Here is a 12473-nt window from a genome sequence, read left to right as displayed (position 1 = left end):
TTGGCCAGCCCAGGCCTGACAGGAGAGGCAGGTGGACAGCCCAAGAGGAATTGGAGCCATCTCGAAGAGAGTGGGTCTCTCTCTAGCCCATAAAGACAAAAGCCAAGAGAAGATGAGAGTTGAGGCAATACATTCCGGAAGAGTCTGAGTAGCGTGAACACGACTTCCCCCTCCTAATCTAGAATACCGGGATGAGAAGCAGCAGTGCTGAGGTGAGGGCCAATCCCAGCTCACCCTTACTGGTCAGGCAGGTTACACCAGTGCTCTGAGCCTCAGTTTCCTCAGCTGTAAAGGGTCAAGTTTTTTGGGAGGTATAATTGACATAGGTGAAGTGCTTAGCATAGCGTCTGGCACATGGTAAGGAGTGCTCATCAATTAGGAGCAATCATCATCATCATCCTCTTCTTCTTTTTTTCTTTTTTCTTTTTTTTTTTTGCTAGTAATTACAATTTTTATTTTGGACATGAATTTGCTTCACCTTTCTGATTTTTTTTTTGAATAAACCCTTTTTTGTATTCATTATTACTCATGGGCAGAAACTTGCCAACAGAGGAAACAGTAAAAAGCAGGTATAGAGCATAAGATATATTAAAACCCCAGATACCATTTGCAGCATGAAATCAGATCCAAGTGTGTCTGAATGTGCCTAAGGAACTCATTCCTTGGGCCTAGGAATGGGATTTTGGGCGGTACAGGACACGCATCAGGATGGCTGTCTATCTAGAGGTGTCAGAATGGCAAACTAATCTAAAGGCTGTAGAGCGTAATGGTTAACAACTTGTCTCGTGGTCAACAACAGTCTTAAGGACTGACTCACTGGGTCCAAATCATTACTAGCTGTGTGACCTTGGGCAAGCCCTGGAACATCTGTGTGACTCAGTTTTCACATCTGTAAATGGGGAGGACCAATGACCCACCTCATAGTGCTGAATGAATTAAATGTGTTATGTGTAAAGAAAGCACATAGGGTACCAAGTGGTAAGTGTTGGCTCACATTTTCCCCTTGAATATTTGTCTAGTTCATTTTGAGGATGCAGCAGTCCGTAGCTAAAGACCAGATCTCTCATATGCTGGGAATTTTAGCATTGCTGCATCATCCTCTTCTTCATCATCATCATCGTCATCATCATCACCGTCACCATTATCACCATCATATCATTATCAGATACTCTTATTAGTGCATTTGGAGTCACAGTACTTAAATTTGATACTACCTCCAACATTTGGTTATTATGCGACCTTGATGAAGTTACCAGACCAGGATGAGCCTGTTTCCTAATCTCTAAAATAGGGATGATAATAATAATAATAATAATAATAATAATAATAATAATAACACTTTTCAGAAAATTGTTGGGGTAACTAAACAACTTAATATTAGAGCATCTGGCACAAGGTAGGCTCCAAAACATTTAATTGGAATGGAGACACCCTCATAAAGCTTAAGAAGTTCAGTTTTGGACCCTCCCCTCAAAGAAGTACAATTTTCTGTGGCAGGAGTCACCTCATGGGATTTATTACCTTAGGAGATGATGCAGATTAGTAACTGAGACAGGAGTATTTCAGATGCAAGTGAGGAAATCCAACCCAAACAGCTTAAGAAAACAGGGAAGCCTAGGGGGTTGAACTGGACTTCAGGCATGTATAGATCCAGGCATTTCAACAATGGCATCAGTATACTGTCTCTCCATCTCGGGTCCTCTTTCCCATTGTGTGACTTTTTTTCTCAGGCAAGCTTGCTCCTCCTGGTGGCAAAGCTAGCCACTGTCATCATCCCACAGCTTGCTTCAGAAAAAAGAGCAATAATGTCTCTTCCTGAGCAAGTATCACATTCCTCAAAAGGACTGTTTGGGTCACATGACCACCCATGGACCACTGACCAGATTGGGTTTGGGTCACATGCCCAGCTCTGTGGCAAGGCCTGAGGGTCCTCTGATTGACAGTCCCCACTGGAATCCATGGAGGTGGGGGGACCGTTCCCATAAAGCAAAGAAGTGTGCAGTTACCAGAAGAAGGGAGAAAGCTCACTGGGCAGGCAGATGCAATCACTGTCGATTAGAGTTAAAAATCTGCTCTAGGTAAATCCCTGGATGACCTAATGTACCATTTTAATGGACTGTTAAGGAGAGTGGGAATGCTTACAAGATTTCGTTTTATGGGTCCCTTGGTGCCCTGGCAGGGAAGGATTCATGGCTCGATACCCACTGGGCTATTTTGTCCTTGGCACACAGCTGATCCCCAGCTTGCCCCAGACCACACCCACACCCTCACCCCTGCCTTCAAGTCAGCCTCGGAGGACGGACTGCTCCCCTGGAGTGGAGGTGGTCCAGGAGGCATGAGGGTCTGCAGGCTGCAAATTCATACTTAGATGGGTGCCAGGAGGCAGGTGGATTGAAATACAGATGGCCCTGGAGAGAACCCTGGACTTGGACTCAAAGCCAAGGTGTGACCTTGGACACACCGCTGCCCTGGGCATCCTCCTCTCTGCCAAATGAGGGGCTGGGCCAGATGATCTCTGATGTCTCTCCCAGTGCTGACATCCTGGGAGTCTATGAATGTTTTTAAATTCATGAATCGGCTTCTTTGCCTGGAACAAGTCAGCTTAAAATACATGCAAATTGCACTAAGTATAGTTGTTCCCTTGCTGAGGAGGAAGCCTGGCGTATTTACATAGTTTGAAATTGGCCGCTGCATGCAAGGCGGGGTGGGGAAGGGGGTGTGGAGGGAGGAGTAACAGGCTCGGAGGTCGTCCGGCAGCAGCCACCTCTAAATGCAAGTGGGCTCTGGACAGTTCCCAGCCTGGAGTCCCAGGGCCTGTTGTTAGCAGGGAGGGGGAAGGGAGCTGCTCTGTGCTGGAGTTGGGATGTGCCAGGATCTGTTCTGGATTCTCATTCTCTCTGATCTTATTTAGTCCTGACAGCAGTCCTTGAAAGCAAGTATGACTGTGCCCATTTAACCAATGAGAAAACCAAGGACTATAGCTTACCCAAGGTCACACAGCAAGTAAACACTGAGGTTAGATCCCAGGTCTGGCTGACACCAGAATCCACGCTCTCCCTACACACTGGGCCAGCGGAGCCTCCTCTACACACGCCCAACTCAGCCAGACTCACTGCACTTGGGCCAGTGCTGAGAGTCTTCATTCATTCATTCATTCAACCAGCATGTGTGAGCCAGGCTCCGTTCCAGGGACTCTGCAGTAAACAAGTCAGACATCATCTTGGACCTCCTGGAGCTTACATTCTAGTGGGAGAGTCAGAAAGTAAATAGGGGGATAAATAAATGAAACGAATTGCCAATTGTGAAAAATGCTCAAAAGAAAAGAAACAGAGTGCAGACACCAAGAATACAAGGAGCATGGCTTAGATGGGGGCTGTTTAGAAAAGACCTGCCTGTGACGACACCATCTAAGCTGAGAACCAAAGGATGCCAGTGATGAAGGTTGAGCCGGCAGCTCCGGTCCCAGTCTCAGCGCTTGTTAGCTGTGTCGCTCTGAGCAAGTCACTTACTCTCTCTGAGCTTCAGTCTCCTCATCTGTGAAAAGGAAGTAATGATATCTCCCTCAAGAAGGTGGCTGTGAGGATTGTAAACAGTGTATACAAAGCACCCAGTGCAATGCCTGGCATGTAAAAGACACCCCACTTTACTTTCTGATCAGGCTGGGGACCTGTATTACTCTTGGCAGCGAGGCTGCTTGACTGAATCTCTCTAACCCCAAAGACCACCAAGCCTGGTAGGCAGATGCAGGTACTCGGATCAGGGTTCCGGTTCCAGTCCTGGCTCTATGATGCGACTCTCGGAGGCCTTGGCATGTTGGGGAACACATGAGGTCTTGGTGAGCCCCCTTCCTGCCTTCAGGATGGCTGTGACACAGCAGGTGTAAAAGCGCTTTGAGTAGCTCTGCTTCAGTCCAGCTCTCCATCCAAACAGCTGCATGACCTCGGCAAGTTTCTTTGTCTCTGGGCCCCAGTTTTCTCATCTGCCAAAGGGGAATAGCAATACCCACCTGGCCGTCAGCGTGAGGCACAGAGAGATGTAGAATGTGAGAGCTCTCCAAGCCCCATGCAGAGGGTTGGGGACAGAAGGTTGCCATGCACGGCCGGGGTCTCACTCGAGCCCACGTCCCTCCAGCCGCAGGGGAAAGATGGACTAGAGACTCTTGAGAGAAGACATGCCATGGGCTAAAACTGGGGCTGTTCTTGAGGTGAGGCAGGGACTGAGTCCCAGGAGCTAGTTCTCCAGTGGTGTGTGAGATGGGGCAAGTGACCGGTTGAGGTCAGTGTCCTGTGTCATCCACCCCAAAGGAAAACTGGACTTGGGTGTGTGCCTGGCTCTGTACAACTGGAAGGAACGGAGGCCAACTAGCCATCTCAGGGCCCCTGCTGTGCACCAGGGAACCCTCACACCACATGTCACAGAGAAGATGGCTCTGTTTCAGAAAGGTTAAGTAACTTGCCCAGAATCACACAGCTTATAAATGAACTTGAACCTAGTTCTGTCTGATTCCCAAAGGCAGATCCTGTTTTATGGAGCCTGACGCTTATTCAATTTTGGGGGTTGGTGGTAGAGGAGAGACTCCTGAAAATAAACATTTTCTAAAACAAAACATTTGGTAAGAAAGTGAATATTTGTCTAGAATGAAAAGAAAAGGCACACAAGTGAGGGTCCTTGAAGCTTCTCTGTATACTCTCCACTGAAAACATCACGACTCTACTGTTTCTTATAGAAATCCCTAAGCATCAATGCCCTGGACCTGTAGGAAATCACCTCGTCTAAGCCCTTCATTTTCCTGGAGAAGGAACTGAGGCTTATCAGGTGGAACTAACTGGCTTTCACACCTGAAACCCCTGCCACAGAAGTGGAGAAAACACCGCTCACAGAATCAGACAGATCTGGGTCCGAGGGTCCACGCAGCATTCTCTAGCTGGTGAGCCTCTTTGACCCTCAGTTTCTCCAACTGTTAAAAGAGGACAAAAATACCTACCTTGTCGGTATTGAACTTCGGTTTCAAATGAAATGCTGCATTTGAAAGAGTAGTGTAAAAAGGTAACGGACACAAGGGCACATTATAACTGCATCTTTTTTTTTTTTAATAAATTTATTTATTTATTTGTTTTTATTTTTGGCTGTATTGGGTCTTCATTGCAGTGCGTGGGCTTCTCATTGCGGTGGCTTCTCTCGTCGTGGAGCACAGGCTCTAGGTGCGAGGGCCTCAGTAGTTGTGGTGCATGGGCTCAGTTGTGGCACACAGGCTCAGTTGCTCCGCGGCATGTGGGATCTTCCCGGCCCAGGGCTTGAACCTGTGTCCCCTGCATTGGCAGGCGGATTCTTAACCACTGAGCCACTAGGGAAGCCCCCTATAACTGCATCTTAAGGGTGTCCTGGAGACAGGAGCACCATGACCACAGTCTGGTGAGATTGGCTCACCACTGCCCTGCTCGTTCCATCATCAAGCTGAGTGGAGACCCTGTGGGGAGGAGAGGAGAAGAAAGGAATGTTGGAGGGAATTGCTGGAGGAGAAGCACTTCACTCTGGGAAGCTCCTCAGCTCCATGAGGTCTTGGATCTGGGGAGAGGCCTAGGTTGGGGGGAGGAAGGTCACATGGCTCTGTTGGTAAATGATGGATCGTGGAGCCAGCACTGGACTGGAGTCAGGCGCCCTGGGCTCTTGGTTTCATCAACCACTTATTATGAGTCCTGTCTCATTTCTGGGCCTTAGCTTTCCATCTGAATAATGAATGAGATGACCTCTAAGGCTCTTCCCTGCCCCTGATGTTCTATTTCTTCATAGCTGAGCCAGCACATCTAATCCCCAAGAGTAGTTTTACAACTGGGCAGAAACAAGAGATGCGTTATTCTTGGGATGGGGGGGGGGATCCCGGAGGGAGGCAGTTGTGGGCCTGATGTGAAGGCTTTGGCTGGAAATTCTCAACGTATATCCATCCCTGGGAGAGCCCTATGGACTGTGTGTGGCCTTATTTTAGAGACGTGGAAATACACCTGTGTCCCAATAAGCCCATTTGGAGAATAGCGAGGAGGATCTCAGGGAGAACCTGAAGGCAGGTACCTTGTCATACAGACTGGAGCTGTCGGTCCCTTCCAGATTCTTGCAGGAAGAGCTGGGCAGTTGTGACCCTACTCGTGCTCCTGAGCAGTGAGTTCCAGGTATCCTGGGGCTGAGCCTGAGCGCCCAGGAATGCAGCCTTCTACCCACAGTGTTTCCCAGGTAAGGGGCACCTGCTTGAGTTTCTAGGTCAACACTCAGGGCTCCCACCCTGCAGCTGGGTCAGCTCCCAAGGCGTCTGCTCCACTATTCATGGTCCTTCTCCTTTTCCAGGAGCCCTAGCTGTTCAGGTTCTAGCAGTATCTGTGCCCTAAATCCCATGGCCTAGGGCTGGCCTTGACCAGACTCTTCTCAGATTTCAGGTGGCCAGTGGCAGGGCCAGCCAATCCTGCTGGATGGCACCCAGGACATGATGTATGAGGCTAATGCCCTCTGACAAGCCCAGGAGCTGTCCCCCAGGGGCCAGCCAAGCTAAAGCCCAGGGGCACTCCTCCTGGCAAGGCTGGTTGGATTGATCTCATAATTAAATCAGGGCCAAGCTTGGCTGACCATCTGGGCTCTGACCCCACTTGGGCTCTGGCCCTTGGCTCCCAGGACGGGCCAGGGTTTGCCTCTGAGAAGGCAGAACATTTATGGTTGGGGTGAGGGTGGGACAGTGTGGGCTCTCATGAGAGGGGTTATCTTGATTCTGTCTGTGGCTAAGGAAGGTCCCCTCAACAGTGCTCACTGGCCAACAGTTAGGACTGTGGGGAGGCTTGAAGGTGAGAATCCTTAGAAGAACACCTTGGGTAAGTGAACTTTTGATCAGCTCATACAGATTTCTTCATCACCAGAAATGGCAGTTCCATTATACCAGATGCTCAGGCCAAAAGCCTGGAGTCATCCTAGACACCTTTGTTTTCTTACACTGCACATTCCGTCCAGCAGCAAATCCTATTGGCTCCATCCTCATACAGAGGATATGTAGGCTGGATACCTAACTGGGCTCCAGAATCCAACTACTTCTTACCAACTCCTCTGCTGCCACCGCCATCCAGGCTGCCATGCTCTCTTGCCTGCATTATTGCAATAGCCTTCTAACTGGTCCCCCTGTCTCCATCCTGGCCTGCTACAGTCTATTCTAAACACAGCAGCTGGTGTGATTCCAGAAAAGATGTCCAGTCAATTCTCTCCTCCACTGAAAGCCTCCCATGGCTTCTCACCTTACCCAGGGTAGAATCCAGCGTCCTTTCCATCCCTGCAAGGTCTTACATGATCCGCAAGCCCCTCACTCCTCCCCATTCCCAACCTTCCTGCCTTCATTTGCTACTGCCTTCCCCCTTGCCCATTCTGCTCCCACAACTCTGGCCTCAAAGGCACACCCTCTCCTGTTGGGAGCACCCTGGCCTTGCTGCTCCCTGAGCCTGGAATGCTTTTCCTACATCAATCTGCATGGCTACCTCTCTGGCTTCCTCAAGGTCTTTACTTAGATCCCACCTTATCCAAGAGATCCTCCCTGCCCACTCTGAATAAAAGAGCCCCCCTACTGTCACTCTTTATCTCCTCAACCCCCATGAGGGCAGGAGCTCTGACTGTTTTGCTTACTGATGTACATTCCCTGACTAGCAAGGAAGGGGGTACAATCTTTGCATTCCTCATAAAATCAAGTGAGGTGTTGGAACAGGATAGAGGCTTAATTCATGCTGCCTGAATTTGTGTGCTTCTCACTTACCTAATGCTATGGCTCTTGACTTCTTTCAAAGAAGAATGTGGTGCAGTTGGCTTGACTGGCAGTTGGCATTCCAGTTACCAATTTGCTGTGTATCCTTTAGCAAGATGCTGTCTCTCTCTGGGCCTCAATCTTCTCATTGATAAAATGAAGCAATTGGGGGCTTCCCTGGTGGCGCAGTGGTGGAGAATCTGCCTGCCAATGCAGGGGACACGGGTTCGAGCCCTGGTCTGGGAAGATCCCACATGCCGTGGAGCAACTAGGCCCGTGAGCCACAACTACTGATCCTGCGCGTCTGGAGCCTGTGCCCCACAACAAGAGAGGCCGCGATAGTGAGAGGCCCGCGCACAGCGATGAAGAGTGGCCCCCACTTGCCACAACTAGAGAAAGCCCTCACATAGAAACGAAGACCCAACACAGCAAAAAAATAAAATAAAATAAATAAATAAGTCAGGAGCTCTTTAAAAAAAAAAAAAAAAATGAAGCAATTGGTCTAGTTGACCCCTGAGACCCTTTCCAAACCTGACAATCCAGGATTCTATTGCTCTCAGCCTCCCACCCCTCACCTCACTCTTGGGAGGTAGTTGTGACAGATGATGTAAGCTCTTTTTTGTTTCCAGGTGAGCAAATTACCAACCTTTGAGTGCCTTGGTTTCCTCCTCTGTAAACTGGGGATAATCATGCCTGCCCAGCTGGCCAGCACACAGATGTACTGTGAGGCTTAAAGGATGAGAAATTGCTTTGGAGTCTGGGTCATAAATAAGAGGAAGACTTAGCAGCGTGGATTTTGGAGCCAGATGGTTTGTATTCCAATCCTGGCGCTGCAAGTTATGTAATCCTCCCTATGCCTCAGTTCCCTTGTGTGTAAAATGGGATAATTAGTATCTACCACATACAGTAGTCGTAAGGATTAAATTAGTGAGTATATGTAAAGTGCTTAGAACAGAGCCTGGCACAGAGCAGTGCCATATAAGCATTTGCTTTTATTATTCACTCATGGAATCATTCATTCATTCTGCGATCATTTATCAAGAGCCTATTAATGTGCTATCAGTGGTTCAGGGTTCATGTCCTCCCCTTCCCCGACATTTTCCTCCATCTTTTCCTTCTGAAGGGAGGAGCGGTCTTACCACATGAGATTTTTGACATGAAGATGGCATCTTATTTACCTCTGGTCCCCAGAACGTAGCACAGTGCCAGGCTCACACAGGTGTTCCACAAATGATCACTGAGTGAATTAATGTGCTGCAGGAAAGCATTCGTTAAATGCTGATTACCTGTCAGGGCCCCTGAAAGGTGCTTTTTATATAAGGCCCTTATCCCCACAACAAGTCCACAAGGTGGGCAGTTTCACCCCACTTTATAGATGAGGAAGTTGGGATTCAGCGAGCTCAAAAACCAGAGCTGGAATTCCAACGCAGACCTGCCGGCCCAGAGCTGGGGCTCCTGGCCTCATGGGGCACTTCCTGCCCCAGAACGGAAGTGCCAGGCAAATTCCAATACACATTTCATCCTCCTGGCTGCCCCATGAAGAGCATTTACCCCTGACCCCACCTGGCTTTATAAATGAGGAGACTAGGTCAGGCCACCAGAGGGAGGGAGACTAGTGGTGAAGGTAATCTCTTCACCCACTTCTTGGATACTGAGGATGCAAATTGAAGATTGAAGCTGCAGAGAGAGTGCAGAACTCCCCCAGGCTTCCTCCCTTTCTCTGTCTCAGGAGCTGGAGCCCAAAGCTTTTTCAGGAAATTTTAATATAGCGATTGCTCATTCACACTGTGCAGCCATGTGAATCCCATTGACAAAAATACCCAAGGAGGGTGATCCAATTCCATTGCACCTCGTAATCCCCAGACTTCCTGACTTTTCCCCAAGATGCCTCATCCCTATATTTTCCTGGAGGCTCTCAGAGATCAAGAGGGTTCAAGGACAGAGCTGGGGGTCCTTGGTGAGTTTTGCTACAATGTCATTGTGAGACCCAGCTGAAGTTGACCTCACCTGGGTGCCTGTGCTATCTTATCAAGGGCACTAGACTTGGCTTTGATGCTTCCAGCTGTCTTGGATCTGAGTCCTAGAGTTGCCTCTCATTAGCTGTGTGGGTTTGGGCAGTTACTGTGCCTCTCTGAGCCTCGTTTGAAAATTGAGATAGTGACAATGATCTCACAGAGTTGATGCCAGGACTAAACGAGTTAAGACAGGCAAACTGCCCAGCACAATGCCTGCATGTGGGTGCTGGTTCTCACATCTTGGTTGATTTGAATCATTTATTCAGTCAGCCTAATTACCCACCTTGCACGAGGAGCCCTTCTTTTTTTTGATTCAATAGCTTTAGATAATATAGCCTACAAAGGTTAAGGCCTGAAGGAGTTTAGGCTAAGAACGATAAACCAGGTCCCCGGACTTTGTGATGATTTGCCTGACTATGCGTGTGTAAGTGCATGTGTATCCTCACATGTCTATTTTCCCCCAGCTGGTTCTGTCCCCATGTCACCCTTTGAGAGTTTCTCCATTCAGGCACAGCCACCATCTCAAGCATCTTGGCTAGGAAGGAGTGCTAGGAACAGATAGAGAAGGGGCGGGGTGGGGATGGCACAGTGTGGCTAAGGGGTCTGGCCCCAGCTCGAGTAAGGATGCTGGGCCTGCCAAGGCCTGGATAGATGGCGTCTGTTGCCTGCTGCCTTGGCTACTTAGATAATCTGGGGCTGAAATGGGGAGTGAGACAGTTCTTCCTGGGGTTGGTACCTTTCCCCATCCCACAGACCCCTGATGCCATGTCCCAGGGCTCAGTTTGACAGGGCTTAGAGAGAAGATTGAGGCCATTCCCATCCTGGCTCACCCAGGCTGGATGGGCTGTTTTGATTGTATCAAGGCTCCTTAAGGCAGATGAGGTTTTTCGTTTGTATTCTTGTAAGACTTATCTACGTGCCCTCAACCACATGAGGGAAGAAGGTGGTGGTGGCGGAAGGACTAACATCTATCGTTAGTCATACTCCTTACGAGTATGGGCTTTGCACCCACAAAGGCTCTGCCGCTTATCAGCTGTGTGACCTTGGGCTAGTTATATAACCTCTCTGAGGTTTGGTTTCCTAATCAGTAAAATATAGATAATTACTCACCTCACAGGACTGTCGTGAGAACTAAGTGACATGATGCATGTGAAGCATTTAGCAGAGTATCTGGCACAAAGTAAGCCCTTGACACATACAGCATAATTTATATATATATATATATATATATACACACACACACACATAAACTTTTTTGAAAAAAAATTCATGACAACCCTGTGAGGTACGCATTTTAACCTCAACTTGAGACAGAAAAAAAAGTTTAGAAATGTAACCTCCCTTGTCAAGGTCACATAGGTAATATAGTCTACTATGCACTAGAGCCATGAATGGAGCCCAACCCTGACTCCAAGGCCCAGCATTTCCCAAAACACCAAGATCTTCTCAGCCTCAGAATTTGGGAAGCCTATAGGAACCCTTTAGACACTAGTCCCTCGGGATATGGGAAGGGTTTTGCCCTGGGGCTGGTATGGGGTTGGGCAGGCTTTGCTTGGAGGGCATCCTCTCTGGGACCTGTGGGAGTGTATGCTGGGGACAGGGCATTAGGAGATGTGTGGCACTTTCACTGTGGACCATTTGAGTCAGGTGACTCAGACCATCTAAAGGCCAGTCTGACACAGAAGTAGGATTAGAGGTCTCTTATAAACCCAGAGAGATACAGGAGAAAGGGGGTCCTAGGGTATAGCCATATCTTTACTGTCCCAATGCCCCGATATCTCGGCCACCATGGTGACCATGTGATATAGATATTCATTCCTTCAAAGAATATTCATTGTGCCTGGCACTATGTCAGATGCTGCGGATTCAGAGATTGCAAGATACTTGAAGATGCCTGCTTTAGATGTAGAGAATGGACTTGAGGACACGGGGAGGGGGAAGGGTAAGCTGGGATGAAGTGAGAGAGTGGCATGGACCTATATATACTACCAACCGTAAAATAGATAGCTAGTGTGAAGCAGCTGCATAGCACAGGGAGATCAGCTCGGTGTTTTGTGACCAGCTAGAAGGGTGGGGTAGGGAGGGTGGGAGGGAGACGCAAGAGGGAGGAGATATGGGGATATATGTATATGTATAACTGATTCACTTTGTTATAAAGCAGAAACTAACACACCATTGTAAAGCAATTGTACTCCAATAAAGATGTTAAAAAAAAAAAAAAAGATGCCTGCTGTAGGCTGGGAGAGAGAAGGCACCACACGTCACTGAAACAGAGTGGCTGTGGTTTTACTTCACACATGGTTGTTGGTGGCTCCCCAGATGATAGTGAAAAGAGTGTAACTCTTCCATCAGAACAGACCTCAGGAAGGGCAGATTTTCCTGGGTACAGGAATCCCTGCAGATGGGAGATTTTCCTTCTAACTTCACGGTAAACCATTAAGCGTGGAGCCCTGGAAGAGATGTTCAGGTTGGAAGAGATACAAGGCCAAAGAGCCTTCATTTCTCTGGGTAAGCCAATGATTTGTGGGTGTATTTACTGCCCTGAGTGAGGGGTGGGTCTAAGTGAAAAGAAGGGAGAGGATAATCAGAGCTGAGAAGTCAGATTCAAAAATGCCCCAGTCCTTGGATCAAAGAGATACAGACTTGCCTTGTTTACATATCATTTCAAAAGCACTAATTTCACATCAAAATATGTG

General features: G+C 48.3%; 1 protein-coding gene across 2 annotated transcripts in view; it reads right to left on the bottom strand.

Moving 5' to 3' along the window:
* Window positions 1-449: 449 nt before the first annotated feature.
* Window positions 450-12473, bottom strand: part of KCNA2 (potassium voltage-gated channel subfamily A member 2) — a 28962-nt gene continuing 16938 nt past the window's right edge. For both annotated transcript variants that reach the window (XR_014247820.1, XR_014247821.1), the window contains exon 3: window positions 450-5467. The gene's annotated coding sequence lies outside the window, so the exon portion shown is untranslated. The remainder of the gene's footprint in view (window positions 5468-12473) is intronic.

This window comes from Balaenoptera borealis (assembly GCF_965194805.1).
Source record: "Balaenoptera borealis genome assembly, chromosome: 1".
Taxonomy (NCBI): domain Eukaryota; kingdom Metazoa; phylum Chordata; class Mammalia; order Artiodactyla; family Balaenopteridae; genus Balaenoptera; species Balaenoptera borealis.
Note: the sequence above shows the minus strand (reverse complement) of the source record. Positions and strands in the feature narration are given on the sequence as shown.